The following is a 13,164-nucleotide window of genomic DNA, read 5'->3' as shown; positions in this document are numbered from 1 at the left end:
AGGAGTTAGTGTTTTTATATTAAAAAAAAATTCATGCAAGTATAGCAGTTGTAAAATAAAGACCCATTTTCCGCTTAAAATTGTTAATTAAAATGGTGTTTAAGATGTGTTGTCATTTTCAGGCACTGTGTAATTACATGGTATCAAACTGGCCAATGTGTTTGTGTCTGTAAGGTGCATGCTCAGCCATGTACACTGTAAATAACTTTTATAAAAATTTGATAAGGATGTTAATTAACATCACATGGTAAATTCAGTTAGAGGAGCCAAGGTTGTTTTTTAAATGACTGACTTCTGGTTTTGTGGCACAAACATAATTGTTAACAGCTGTAACACATGGTACTGATCAACAATCTTGTACTGTCTTACTGTACCTGACTGCAGTTCAACAGTATTGCTAGGCGAGAAAAGTTAATGCAGCAAGCTGGTTTAATTGTACTGAAAATGCACCTTGCTAATGGCGAGCTTTCCTAATAAATGGATACTAACTTGCACAGGTATTAACCCCTGTATATCAGGAACATGTGACACTCTAAATTGATTTGTTAAAATAAATTGAGAATATTGACAGTATTGATTTATTTACTGGGAGAGAGTAATGCCTGAGACTGATACCTGTCAAGATTCATGTAAAATAAATTTAGAACTGAAGTACAGCTTTTCAAGGAGTATCTTAAGGCAAACACAACAACAGGATATTACAAAATCATGCAGAGTCTTTCGCCTGTAAATAATATTTAATTTTACTTGTTGTCTTCATAGTAAAGGTTAAAAAGAATACCCTTTAAATTCAGGTTTGTAATGTATGTCCAAAATGTCTGTTTCCAATCTGTATGTTGTGCTGCGAGCCTCTTGTAGAAAATACGAAGATTTTTTGTAATGAGAGAGACTGCCCCCAAGGGCTTTCACTGCATAAATTCTTTTTTTCCTCTTGAAGATAAAATTGGTGATATTTCTGGGTTAGTAAGCTCTAGCTCTCAAATAGCTTATCATTCTGGAAAAAAGAAAGAAACTAGCTAACAACATAGGAACCTTGCTAATTAACTGCTACTACTAAGCAGGATCATATAAATACATAGCCTTCCTTTCAAAATGTTGTTACCTATTTAGCAGCACCTCTTAACGTTTTCTTAATGTGCAGTTTCAATGTCTTAGAAAACGAAACTTGCTTTATTTGACATTCATTAAAGAGGTAGTAACTGTATAGCATATTGTCTATAAATAGAAACTTGGTTATCTATGTACTGTCATGTTTCTATGACTCAAGCAGTGGTTAGTCTTAATGATACACTGAACCCAGACTTTGGTACTTGGATAGAAAGAGAAAACACCATTTAAAGAAACTTAATCTTTTTTTTTTTTGGTTGGTGAATGCATGGAATGGTTTCATAAATCCAATATGTTGGGGTTTTCTAAATACTCTGGAATTATTTGTATGTGTAATTTAAACTTGTGATGATGTGTAATTGGATAGACATGGCATATTTTTATTTTCTGGGGAGGGAAAGGTGTACAGAATTCATATGTGCTTGTTACAAAGGTAGCAACTGTGCATTGGCTTGAAGGGGGGTGAAAACTGTATTTCTGATGCCCTTTTAGAAGTCTAAAGAAAAAAGTGCAAGAGAAAAGCACTACTTTAATATTTCCTAAGAAAGAATGTACATATTAAAAACATTTCAAACTTTATAGAAACACTTCTAGTACTGTTGTGTTGTAACTGAATTGTATCTCATTGAAAACTGCCTTATTAATAGTTCCTAGCCATGGGTTTGTACTCTGAATAAGGCTTTTGAAAAGTGCAGACATCAGAATACGTGGTTTAAGCAGCTATTACTGATCATAGTAGTTTTTTTGCCTTTAAATGACTTAAGTTGGTTGTGAGTCAAGATTTTCGGTTGTTAAAAAATGCAAGTCTCTTGCACCTGTGAGTTGTCTTCTGGTGACCGCTGAGTACCAACGAAGGGCAGAGTTTCAGTTTTCCAAGCTAGTACCGAAAGATTTCTTCATCGTTCTGTAAATGGGAAGAAAAAAAAACCTAAAAATGGAATTACTTCTCAAAAGATATTGCTAAAATTATTCTACTTTTCCAAGTAAATTAACTAAAAATCCGAGTGAATAGCTTCATTTAAGAACTAAGTGTCAGTTGAGTGCATTTGGGTGGGGAGAAGGACCAGGAAGGGCTGTGTGGCCAATAATTCTTAACCTGAAGGTAGTGCAGTATCACCACAGGTTTTGTTCCCTGCAGGATGAAGGGAACTGCTGTTAGCTGGGGTGAGTGCTGCGAGCGAAGTGGGAGAATTCATCTTTTTATCAAAAATTCATCTGTCAAATTGGCAGGGGGGGGGTTATGTGGGATGATTGTTTCTTGTACTCTATAGCATGTTGCTATTAACGGTTCACAGACTGTTCTACTGAAACTTGCCTGAATTGCTAAAATTGTCTAGTTTCCATATTGGGTCCCTTCTTCAGTCTGTGAAAGTACTGAACTTCTGCTCTTTTAACATCTGGTTAGTTTTACCAAGCTGAAGTTTTCTGGTTCACTGAAAATCAGTTTCTTCACTGAAATGATGATGTCTTTAATTGTGGTGTATACTGGAAAAGAAAGTTTTATTTAAAACTCTTAACAGGAAAATCCTGGTTTCAGGGTTTCATACAATGCTCTTTAAAAAAAAAAAAAAACCACCACAAACACAACATGCTTAGGAACATCTGCAGCTCAAAGCAAGTACGTTCTCTGTCCAGTTTTAACATCAAGTCGCCTCTTAACTTGGCTCGATATTTTTAATTCAGTCCATGGCAGAGGTTAAGTCATGGACCACTTGGAACTGGATTACCAGAATGAACTCAAAACTGACTAGTCTTAAACGGTTCCCTATTTTCTCGGGGATAGCAAGTCTCTTACACACCCAGTGTTTCCACTTAACTGTTCAATAGGCTCTGACTTTGAGTTCAGTGATTCCTTATTTGAAATATCTGATGGAAGTATAAACCAAGTATTTTGTTTACCAAGAGCTTTGTTTTCAGAGGCCATTCTGACTAAGGCTGCCACAGCTTGTTTTTCATGACTGTCCTGTTTCCTTGAGCATCCTTACCTACGAGGCAAAGTTGTGCCTTGAGCTACATCTGCCAGTGAAGCTCTGGATGGGAGGTAGCTCCTTGCTGATGTGGTACTGTAACTTGGACTTACTCACTCTCGGGCAGCAAGGCTTTAATGTGTCCTTTGGAAAGGTGTGCTGATCTGGAGATCGGTGTCTTTCTGAGCCTTAGCCAGTTAGCTAAAAGAATAGGAGCTGAATCAGCTGATGGTCCCTCCGCTGCTGGGGGACAAGGCGGCTGGGTGTGTACCCAAGGAGACGTACAAGCTTTGTTTCTGCTCTCAGAAGTCTCCGAAGGCATTATGAAAGATAGGTAACCTTGCGTTTTCACTCATATGCATAAGCAGCCTTTTTAAGTGAAAAGTAGCTGCAGGCATGTCTGAAATTACTACAGAATTAGTTTTCTCAAGGAGTTGCCATCGTTGGAAGTTCAGATCTGACCTTACCTGAGCAGAATGCAACCATATGTGAAATCAGTTTGATGGCCCCTTCTAGTTTATAAACTGGTTACAAGAAATGAGGAAACATCTTCCTGAAAGGGAAAGAGGCAATGCTGAAGTTGCTGCCATGATTCATGAAAAGCTACAGGCTGGATGCTAGATTGGCTGCAAGTGCTAAATGATCCTGACTTAAAGATGCCTTATTTCTAGCTCAAATTAATTAATTTTCCACTTTGAGTTACTTTGCCTGCTGGTGAACAGCTGTGTTGAAATTCCTATTTGTATGTATACACTGTGGTTAGGTATTCCCTTAAAACTCTTCTTCATTGCCTTGAAATCCGAAAGAATTGCCTTACAAAAGGCTGAGGGGAGCTCAGGCTGTTCCGTTCGCTTTCCCTTCCTCTGAGGCCCCTCACCTTTTTTTTTTATTTTAGTTGATCTGCACACACAAACTCCTGAAAGAGTCCCAGATGTGGCTGTACCGGTGTCAACCACTATTGCGTTGTGCTTGCCTAGGAAAAGAAGGGCTGCTTGAAACAGGCAATACTCTATGTATCCATAATCATACCTTGGGAGCTGAGGGATTTCAGGGATCTAGCACATGATGAACCTGTTGTTATTCTTCACTCTTCGTTTGTCTTTTAGTTCCTCATCTGTTTCTTATTTAAACCTGACAGGCAAGCTATGACTGGCAAGGTAATCTCTTCCTGTACGCCTGAAGTATCCCAACATCAGAACATAATTGGCAAAACTTCTTTGCAGCCAGAATGTTTTTCTTAAAGCTTCCCTTTCAGATCTTTATCCAGTCTCGAGTGGGGGGGGGCGGAATCTTTTAAGGTGACTTTGTGGAGCTCTCATCCAGAGGACTTGGAAAACGTAAGTGTTCCTTGTACAGATGCCTGTTTTGCCAGGTAACCCTGCAGCGAGTTCTCCTCTGTGTATGTTGTGCCTTAACTGAGGGACTGTGAAATCTCTGCAAGTTATCTCGGACTAAGCATAAAAAAATGGGTTCACATTTGAATGAAGTGGGATTTCCTTTTAAAAAAGAAAAAAAAAAGTGCCATACTTAAGCTGGCTGGTTATGCTTCCATATTGTTTGAATGTGGTAAAATTATGAACAGAAAACACAGGCTACTATAAAATGCCACACAGCTGCTACCTGGCTTTCCGTATGTTGGTTTTTTCTGTGGTATGCATAAAACACATCTCACTAGCTGTATTTTCTGTCAATCAAATCCTGCATGGACTTACCAAGGTGGTCATCTCCAGAGGTTTCTTTGAGACTTTGGGAGGTCCATGTGTTCTCCTTCAAAGACTGAACTACTTTAGACTAATACAGTGTTAAACGGTGACCTTTTCATAACCACCAGCAGTGTCTAGACACTTCTGAATTACAAAAGAACATAATCCATCAGTATTTAATCTTTTGAGATGCGGGTGGGGAGAAACTGTAAATTCAGTGAAGCAAAGGCTGTAGTCTTGGCTTAGCTGAGGTTTGCCAGGAACAGCTTAGGACTGGGCAGATACCTCAGGTGCCTGTTTCAAGTGACCTCTCTGTTACAAGTAACCCTGCCGCGCTAGCATCATCTTTCATGTGACTCTTGAACTATTTTGTTCCAGTTTTGTATCTTAAGTTACGCTGGCCTTTAGCTTGGCTGGAAAGCTGCAGTCTTTCAAGTTCTTTGAAACTTGTTCGGATAAATCTCTTTCTCCATGCTTGCCAGCGGAGTCTGAGCAGCCGCTTCAAGAAGAACCAGCTCTGAGATTGTATGGTGACTTGTGCGCTCTTGCAGACCAACCAGCCAACACCCTACAGCCGCGGGGCCCATTCGCCCACACCTCCCCTGCCCCTTTGGCCTCGAGTGTAGCCGATGGCTATGGCTACGGCTGCGGCGGTACTCCGGTGGAATGCTTACTCCGGCTGGCTCTTCAGCTTTTCTGCGGCAAGTCGTGTCTGTGGGCTATGTAGAGTAGGATTAATATTGGTGTTACTTTAAGTATGCAACTTTCACAGTTGATTTTAATGTGGGGTTTCTCCTTCCTCATAGACAATTTCCTTTTTTTTTTTTTTCCCCTGTCAGTCATGCCTGGCTGACTATTTTTAAAACTCTCAAAAATCTTACTAATAGTAGAGATTTGAAATATTTTCTTCCTTTTCTGCAGTTTCCAGGGACAGAGGTTCATAGAGCTGTTTGCTCTGAACGAATTTAATTAAAAAAAAAAAAGGAAAACTTGTCTTTTTAATAAGCAAAAACATTGTTACTCTGATTTGACCTAGGGATTGAACACTTTTGAACAGTAGTATCGATAAAATGTATTTAAGTGCTTTTCTGGAGTGGGCTCAGGATGCGCAGCACTTGGTAGAACTGAGCTGTAAAATCAATACAGTGCTATTTTATATTCATATACTACAGAAATGTGGTTCAAAGTCATCCAAGTCATGCAGCCTGCTGTTAACCATGGAACTTTTTAATGACATTTTAGGAGTATGTCTTTTACTGCACGTCCTTAGTAGGAATGCAGAACAGCAGATTTAGTGATTGTTTTTGTAACAATTAAAACACTTTAGCTTGTACTGCCTTGAATATAAAAAAACACTTTGTAGAGCATGACAGAGATGCATAACTGAAGGGTGTATGCCAGGGCCTGGCATGTCAGTGACTGAAAGGGGCAGGTTTTACATACCCAAGGATTGCCGTGTGTTTTCGATTTCTGCAGTCACATCGTGCAAATACTAGGCTATGGGAAACTTGGTCAGAAGTTGTGTGTGTCACATCAGAAAATAGCTCTTTGCCTGTGCAACTTCCAGGCGGAACATCTGTCATACAGCCCGAGGTCAACATGTGGAACCAGGATCGAAAGTGCTTCACTTTGCATTAGTAATGCCATCACTAAAATCTTGACTTTGTGCTAGTAAGCTGCTGGGATTCGTCACTGCTGCCAAAGAACATCGTGCTGGAACGCATTTTCTTATGTAAAGACTTAATGTAATGCTACCATCTCTTGAGAGCATCACACATTGACTTTCACACCGTGTTTTACTTCTAGCTTTATGTTCCTACTCTGCGGAGGACACGACACAGTTTGAGGCTTTAAAGTCTTTAGACTTAGTCACTCCAAATATTTCTTCAGCAGTCTACCTCGAAGCTATTTTGACAAGTTAACTGGAGGAAGAATTCCTAACTGCAGTGTGTGTTCTTTCTTTATGGCAAACCAGTGGCTCAGCCCTGCTCCAAATGAAGTCGTCTTACAGGGCTTTAAGGATGTCTCCATCAGCATGGTAGAATCTCAGCGAATATGAGGGTTTCCTGTGTGCCAGTTAAATGGTTTAACGGCTCATACACACTAAACATCAAAGGGGAAGGGGAAAAATATGCAGATTTGCCTTTTCAAAGTATGCTTGGTTTTGGAGAATGTCATGTTGGTGAGCAGTCATTTTTATGTTAGAACTGAAAAGAATGTTGGATGCTGAGAAGCTGAGCCATGTTAGGTACATGCAATAAGGAAGCTGCAGGATGCATAGTGATGGCTTTGTACTGTTACATACCTACCGACTTGCCCCACCAAGTTTCACTTAATTTCAGAGCACTATCAGAATCACTTTAAACGTTGACAGAATGAGGTGCTGAATTAGTACAAAATAGGAGGTACTGCTCTCCAAAGTGACAAATGTGTATCATTCTGGTCTGCAGAGACGGGGTTTCTGTATGCTATGCCTAGGCCACTTGTATTCCAGAGGTTTGTACGTGGATGTTTGACACGAAATGAGTTGCAACAGAGGTGATGAGTTAGAATTGTGTGCTATTGGAATTAAATTTTCCCGTGTTTTTACCAGTCCATTACTGAATACCAGCGTGAGTTGGGAGATTTCTGTAGTGTTGACTTAGTCAGGATTTCCCAAAGTTGCTTCAGACTATAATGAAATGTGTGTGTCTAATGAGATGCGCGTGCCTATAAAATGCTTTACAGTCACAATATAGTAATATACTTTACATTGATAACCTATATTGGGACACAGAGCAGAAAGCAGTGTGATTGTGAGACATGCTGTTGAAGTGATGTTTATACTGCACTTGGGGATCAGTTGCCAAATAATGCTATTTCAGTAGAATTATACTGGTATTTATGATGCCATTTGCTATACAAAGTGGAGGGTGAAAAATTAGGCATATGATTTAAACAGTCAGTGTTACTTCTGGCATGAGGGATCCTAAGAGGATATTTTGGACACTTGGAGGAGCCTGTGATGAAAAGAAGCCAAGAGTATCTTTGGTTTCTATAATTAGAAGAACATTAGCATCATTGATCTTTCTCTCTTTCGAAAAGACAATATAAAATATACAGTACTAGAGAGCTTCAGTCTCACCCCACACATACATACACCTGGTACTGGTGGCTCCATCTTATGTAGCTTTTAATCTAGATTTCCCAGCTGCATTTCCCAATACATACAAAAGATTTGTAAATTGGAACAAACTTCATCCAGTTAAGCTTTCTGCACCATCAGCACCATAAAGAAGTGTTGCTCTTGAAGTAAAAAATCTATCTGTGCTGTATCTCTGTTTCATGAAGGACATACCATGTACCTGTAATTATATACAGTGTATATATAAAAGGTGTTATGTTGCATGTACAGTATTTGCAGTTTGCTCTGCATGGGCTGCAGAAAAAGGCAAGTATTGACTAACTATTTGAATTGCTGTTATGTGCCTGGCAAGTCAACCATCAAGGGGATTCGGGACAGATTGAAGGTGGCAAACCCAGTTGATGTTTTCACAGCACAAAGCCACCAGCTCCTATGGCGTGTTCTCCAGGCTTGGCTGGCAAGCAAGTGATCTCCATTGGTGACTCCATATTAAGCAATAGATGGGTAAATTGGCAGAGGATGTGACACTATGAGAAAGTCAAGCGTTCATCTTGGCGTAGAAAAAAAGAATATGTGTGAGACTGGAAGTTTCTGTAAAGCTCTGTGGCAAACCTTTGCCTGTGGTCAACACCTGTGAGAAGAACTGGATGGCATGCCCTGGAGTTTGCTTAAAGTCCAGTAAACTTGGAAGAGAGCAGTAAAAGAGGAATAACTCCATAATGATGATGATGCTATTCAGTTCCTTTAAAGTTGGTGATATCTCAAAGCTCGGGTTATTGATGCTTAGTGTGCTAAACAGCAAAAGGCACATGGGGGAAAGGCTAAGCAGGCTCCCAAGTAAAGTAGTGAGTTACTGCTTGAAACCTGACTGACATCTAAAATGATGAAACTGGGAAGCGTTTGCTGTGTAACTTACAGGCAGTAATAAATTACAATTACAGAAGACGTGTTGTTTTAATTTCTCGTGACTGTACTTGGAAATCAGTGTTGGTTCTCGGTATGGTGGAAGAAAATGATTTATCACTAGACTGAGATTGTTAATAAAAGACAAAACGATCATGACTTCTACTGGATATAAGTAAGAGAAAATCCAAACAAGTACGTAAACAGAACATGCTTGATGGGCAAAACTGGAGGGAATATCTACGTTGTTCTACAGTAAAAAAGAAAAATTGAGCTTTTAAAAGAAGGGGGGAAACCCATAATCGCATAATGAAAAAGGGAATAAAATCTGGCAACATTCCCAGTATTGAGCCATACTCAAATGAATCCATAAATTAAACATTAACTAATCTAACTAATGGAACTAAAAGGAAGTAACTACTACTTGATGTATATTAGCTTTTCTTAGAAGGTATGTCTCTCCTATCAATCAAAGACCTGTGACCTCTCTGACCACACACTCAGCACAGCATTAAAAACTGTCACTGAGATTTCCTTTGCTCAAGCAAGCTGGCAAGCAGCAAGACACTGCTGGCAACATAGCAACCTATTTATCCAACAGCTCCATCTCATCCTCATATGCTGTATTTCATGTTCTATAATTGGCTACAGACTATGGATAAAATGTACCCATCTGTACCAGTCAGTTTAATGCTGCATCCAGCACAAGCATTCAGGCCAGAAGGCCAAAAAAATCCAAGCATGACCTTCCACTGGGTCCCTGTAGTAAAAGGTCAAGTGTAAATGCCGGGATGTTTGAGTAGTGAAGAGGAATGGGGTATACAATGCCAATACTGTGCTCATCAATTAAATAAATACCGTCATGTCTTATGCCTGCAGTTTTAAAGGCTTTTACAAAACTGGCTAGATCCTCACGCTAGTGGGAGAAGTAATAAACATACTTAAAGGACTAGAAGCAGTGTCTGATGGGTAGAGGTTTAATTTATGAAAAAAGACTTGGAGAAGACTTCATTGTACAGTAGGATTACTAGGATATGAGGTGCTAAAGTGCTCATTAGCCTGATGGAGGAAGAGACGATGAGTTTGAGCTGGATACAAGACACCTGGCCTTACCAGTTTGGTTGGTAATGGTTGGAAGCAAGCTGCCAAGATCAGCAGTGGTGTCTCCACTTCTCAGTGTCTTCAGACATGCTGAGCCAGGGGATGGGAAAAGCCAAAGCTCTTCCACCCCCCGCAGTGTAAGATGGGGCACAAGGTTCACTAGCTCTGTTTAGCTGGGAGAACTAAAGTTATTACAGAAATTCACAGACTTACCCCAGCTAAAAGGAGAGAGAATTATTGTTCTTTATTTATTGCTAAGGTATTGGTTAGTGGTATAGAAACACTGCAGAGTAGAAAATTTCAAAGAATAAACATGCTTTTAACACACCATACTCCATCTTTAGATGTACTTTTTACACTCTCTTTGACTTCATATACTTTATTTTCATGTATTCATCTTGTAAGCATTTTCACTAACATCAGTTAATACATGTGTAGCAAATAAATTATCTTAAACCAAACTTGCATTGGCACTTTTAAAATTTCCACTGAACTTGCAAATTATTAATAGCCAAAAATTATTCTAGTGAGAATCATTTTGGGTTAGTAATCCTCAAAATTAGCAAACTTGTTGTGTCTTTATTCTTCTTTTAATTGATATCTAGATCAGTCCAGCCTGCTTCTGTAACATAATAGTTATTGTGTACCACCACAGTAAGATTCACTTATGCTGCATGAATTTCCTTCTATATTTGGACATTTAAGAAGGAAGAAACCTGTATGTGTCTCCCCATGATGAACACCAGAGACAGACAGAGCTACGAGACACTCCAAATTTTCACACCTGACATGTCTTCTGGTTTGGCAATGTCACTAGGCGGCAGCTGACACCTGTGCAGTTCTCATCTAACCCCAAGGGAGAAAACCTCCATTACGAGCCATGGCCAGGGCTTCTGGTGGTTAGTGATGGCAGACCTGCTATCTACAGATGCTGTTGGGTGGTGGCTGGTGGATTAATTAGTACCCTTCAGTTTTAGTGTTAAATAATATACTTTGTTTTAAATATTTGCTTCAGAGGAAGACCTTGCTGTATTGCTTTCCCTGGTACCTGTGTTTGCTTTTATTAGAAATTACCCAGTGAGTTGAGGACCACATGAGGGCTGAGGAACATGCATAAGAAGGAAGGAGCAGCCAAAGGAGGCAGTTGTGCACCAACCCCAAGCCTCTGATACCACTGTGAAACCCCAGGAGATCAGTGTGCTGCACTGCTGTGGGGGGCCCAGGGCTTGCCATGTGCTCCTGGTGTGTCTCTGGAGGGACTGAGACCCCTTGGTAATGTGGGGGTGTTGGGCTGATGGCCAGCTAATGGGTGGTGGCTTGAAAGAGTAGAGTTTGGGGCAGTCCATGGCCTAGGCTACTTCTAAATACCACCCAGTGCAAGGGAGGATGGGCTTTGAGGTCTGCTGATGGAGGGAAACGTGAAGCAATGGCCCAACTCTGCAAATCCCACAAATAAGATGCCCCGATGAAGGGACCAGGAAGGAGTTGCAGTTGTTTTGACTGCTGGAGGTCCTCTTACAAGTAAGGGTCCTTGAAGCAGTGGTGAACACTAATGCCATGGCCCAAAGACCCTGACAGCTAGACACGGTTACAAACACCCCTGGGCCTTTACCTGATGAGCTAATGGGGCATCCTGTTGGTCAATATGGGACCTATAAGTATCATACTTGGGGAGCATGCAGGAGGATCACCACCATTAGCAGCATGGCCAAGAATAATACAGAAAAACCCATAGTGTCATTGACCTTGAAAAAAGCATCAAGAAAGGCTGAAAATAATTCATGCTCCCACCCTATGGGCTGGGACTTACTTACAAATATTCCAGAAAGACAAGGGAGATGCCATGGCAGAGTGGGGTAGAAGGTTCTTGAGAGGTTTGGCACCACAAGATGAAGACTTGCATGGAGAAAAGGTCAGAGCTCAGCTAATGGTGTTAAAGGAATTGGAGCAAGAGATCAAATCTGTCTGATATGTGATTTTACTCCCCAAAGAAGGAAATGCCCGTACTGCATCAAGCAAATGCTGTTTACTACTCTTTTCAGGTCTGTATGAAGCCATGCTGCTATACGATTCATGAGCCTAAAGGTACCTTCAAGTAGTGGTTTTAATTGTTGCTCATACCATCTGAATAATTTGCTCGTTTTCTAAAATATAGTAAACTACTTAAACAGCCATTATATTCTTGGTTTTGTGTTTTGCAGGGGCAAGAGGTGAAGTTTGTAATAGATACTTGTCCAGTCTATTAGGGTATTAAACCCTGTAGCCTGGTCAGCGGGGACGAAGGATGGAGTCCACAGTAAGTGTATGTTCAATTTGTAATAGTGCTGACCCCATCATCTAGTTCTAGGGGTGGAACATACTGGGCATAAACTGCAGGGTTTTGGTAGCTGGGGACTGCAGGGGTAACCTGTGTGGGAGGATGCCATGTCCTGTGCTGGTCACAGCCAGTGCCAGATCATAGAATCACAGAATCATTAAGGTCGGAAAAGACCTTTAAGATCATCGAGTCGAACCATCAACCCAATACCACCATGCCCACTAAACCATGTCCTGAAGTGCAATGTCCACACGTTTTTTGAATACTTCTAGTGATGGTGACTCCACCACCTCCCAGGGCAGCCTGTTCCAAATGTCTCTTAACTCCATTGTAAATACTTTCTGCACACCAAAACTTCAGTGATGGGAGCCTGTGGCAATACCATGCAATCATGTTTAGGAAAGAACAGCAGAGGCAAGGGAGAGGAGAAAGGGAGGGGATACAGAAGAGTCACCTGAGGGGAAATGAGAGAGACACATGGAAGGACACATTGTTAGGAACATGATGAGGTATATACTTTTGGAAGGAAGTGCTCCATGCTGGAGCAGGTATGCTTCTGAGGAGACTGCAGCCCCATGGATAGCATATTGTGTCTGACACTGAACAAAGAGTTCCAGCTCATGTTATCAAATTGCAAATCTGCTGCCAAGCAAATAATTAGATAATCACCTAACCTAATTTTGAGGCTTCTGGTGAATGTAGCACAGATGGTTTCTTCTCACCCAAAATGTTGAAATTAATCTGCGAGGCTAGAATGAATGGGAAGACTAGAAGAAAAAAGAGCGAACTGGATCACACTGTATTGCAGAGCTTACCAGCCTTCTTGTGAGTTCTATATCTTCACAGCAAAACTGAGTGGCTTTCAAGTCAGAAACGGAGACAAAAAATGAGGCAATAAGGCAAACTTTTTCTTGGAGAACATTTGTTTTTTCTGGTTTACGA

This window comes from Phaethon aethereus, assembly GCF_964289735.1.
Source record: "Phaethon aethereus genome assembly, chromosome: 2".
Classification (NCBI taxonomy): Eukaryota; Metazoa; Chordata; class Aves; order Phaethontiformes; family Phaethontidae; genus Phaethon; species Phaethon aethereus.
The sequence above is the reverse complement of the archived record's forward strand: the minus strand, read 5'-3'. Positions refer to the sequence as shown.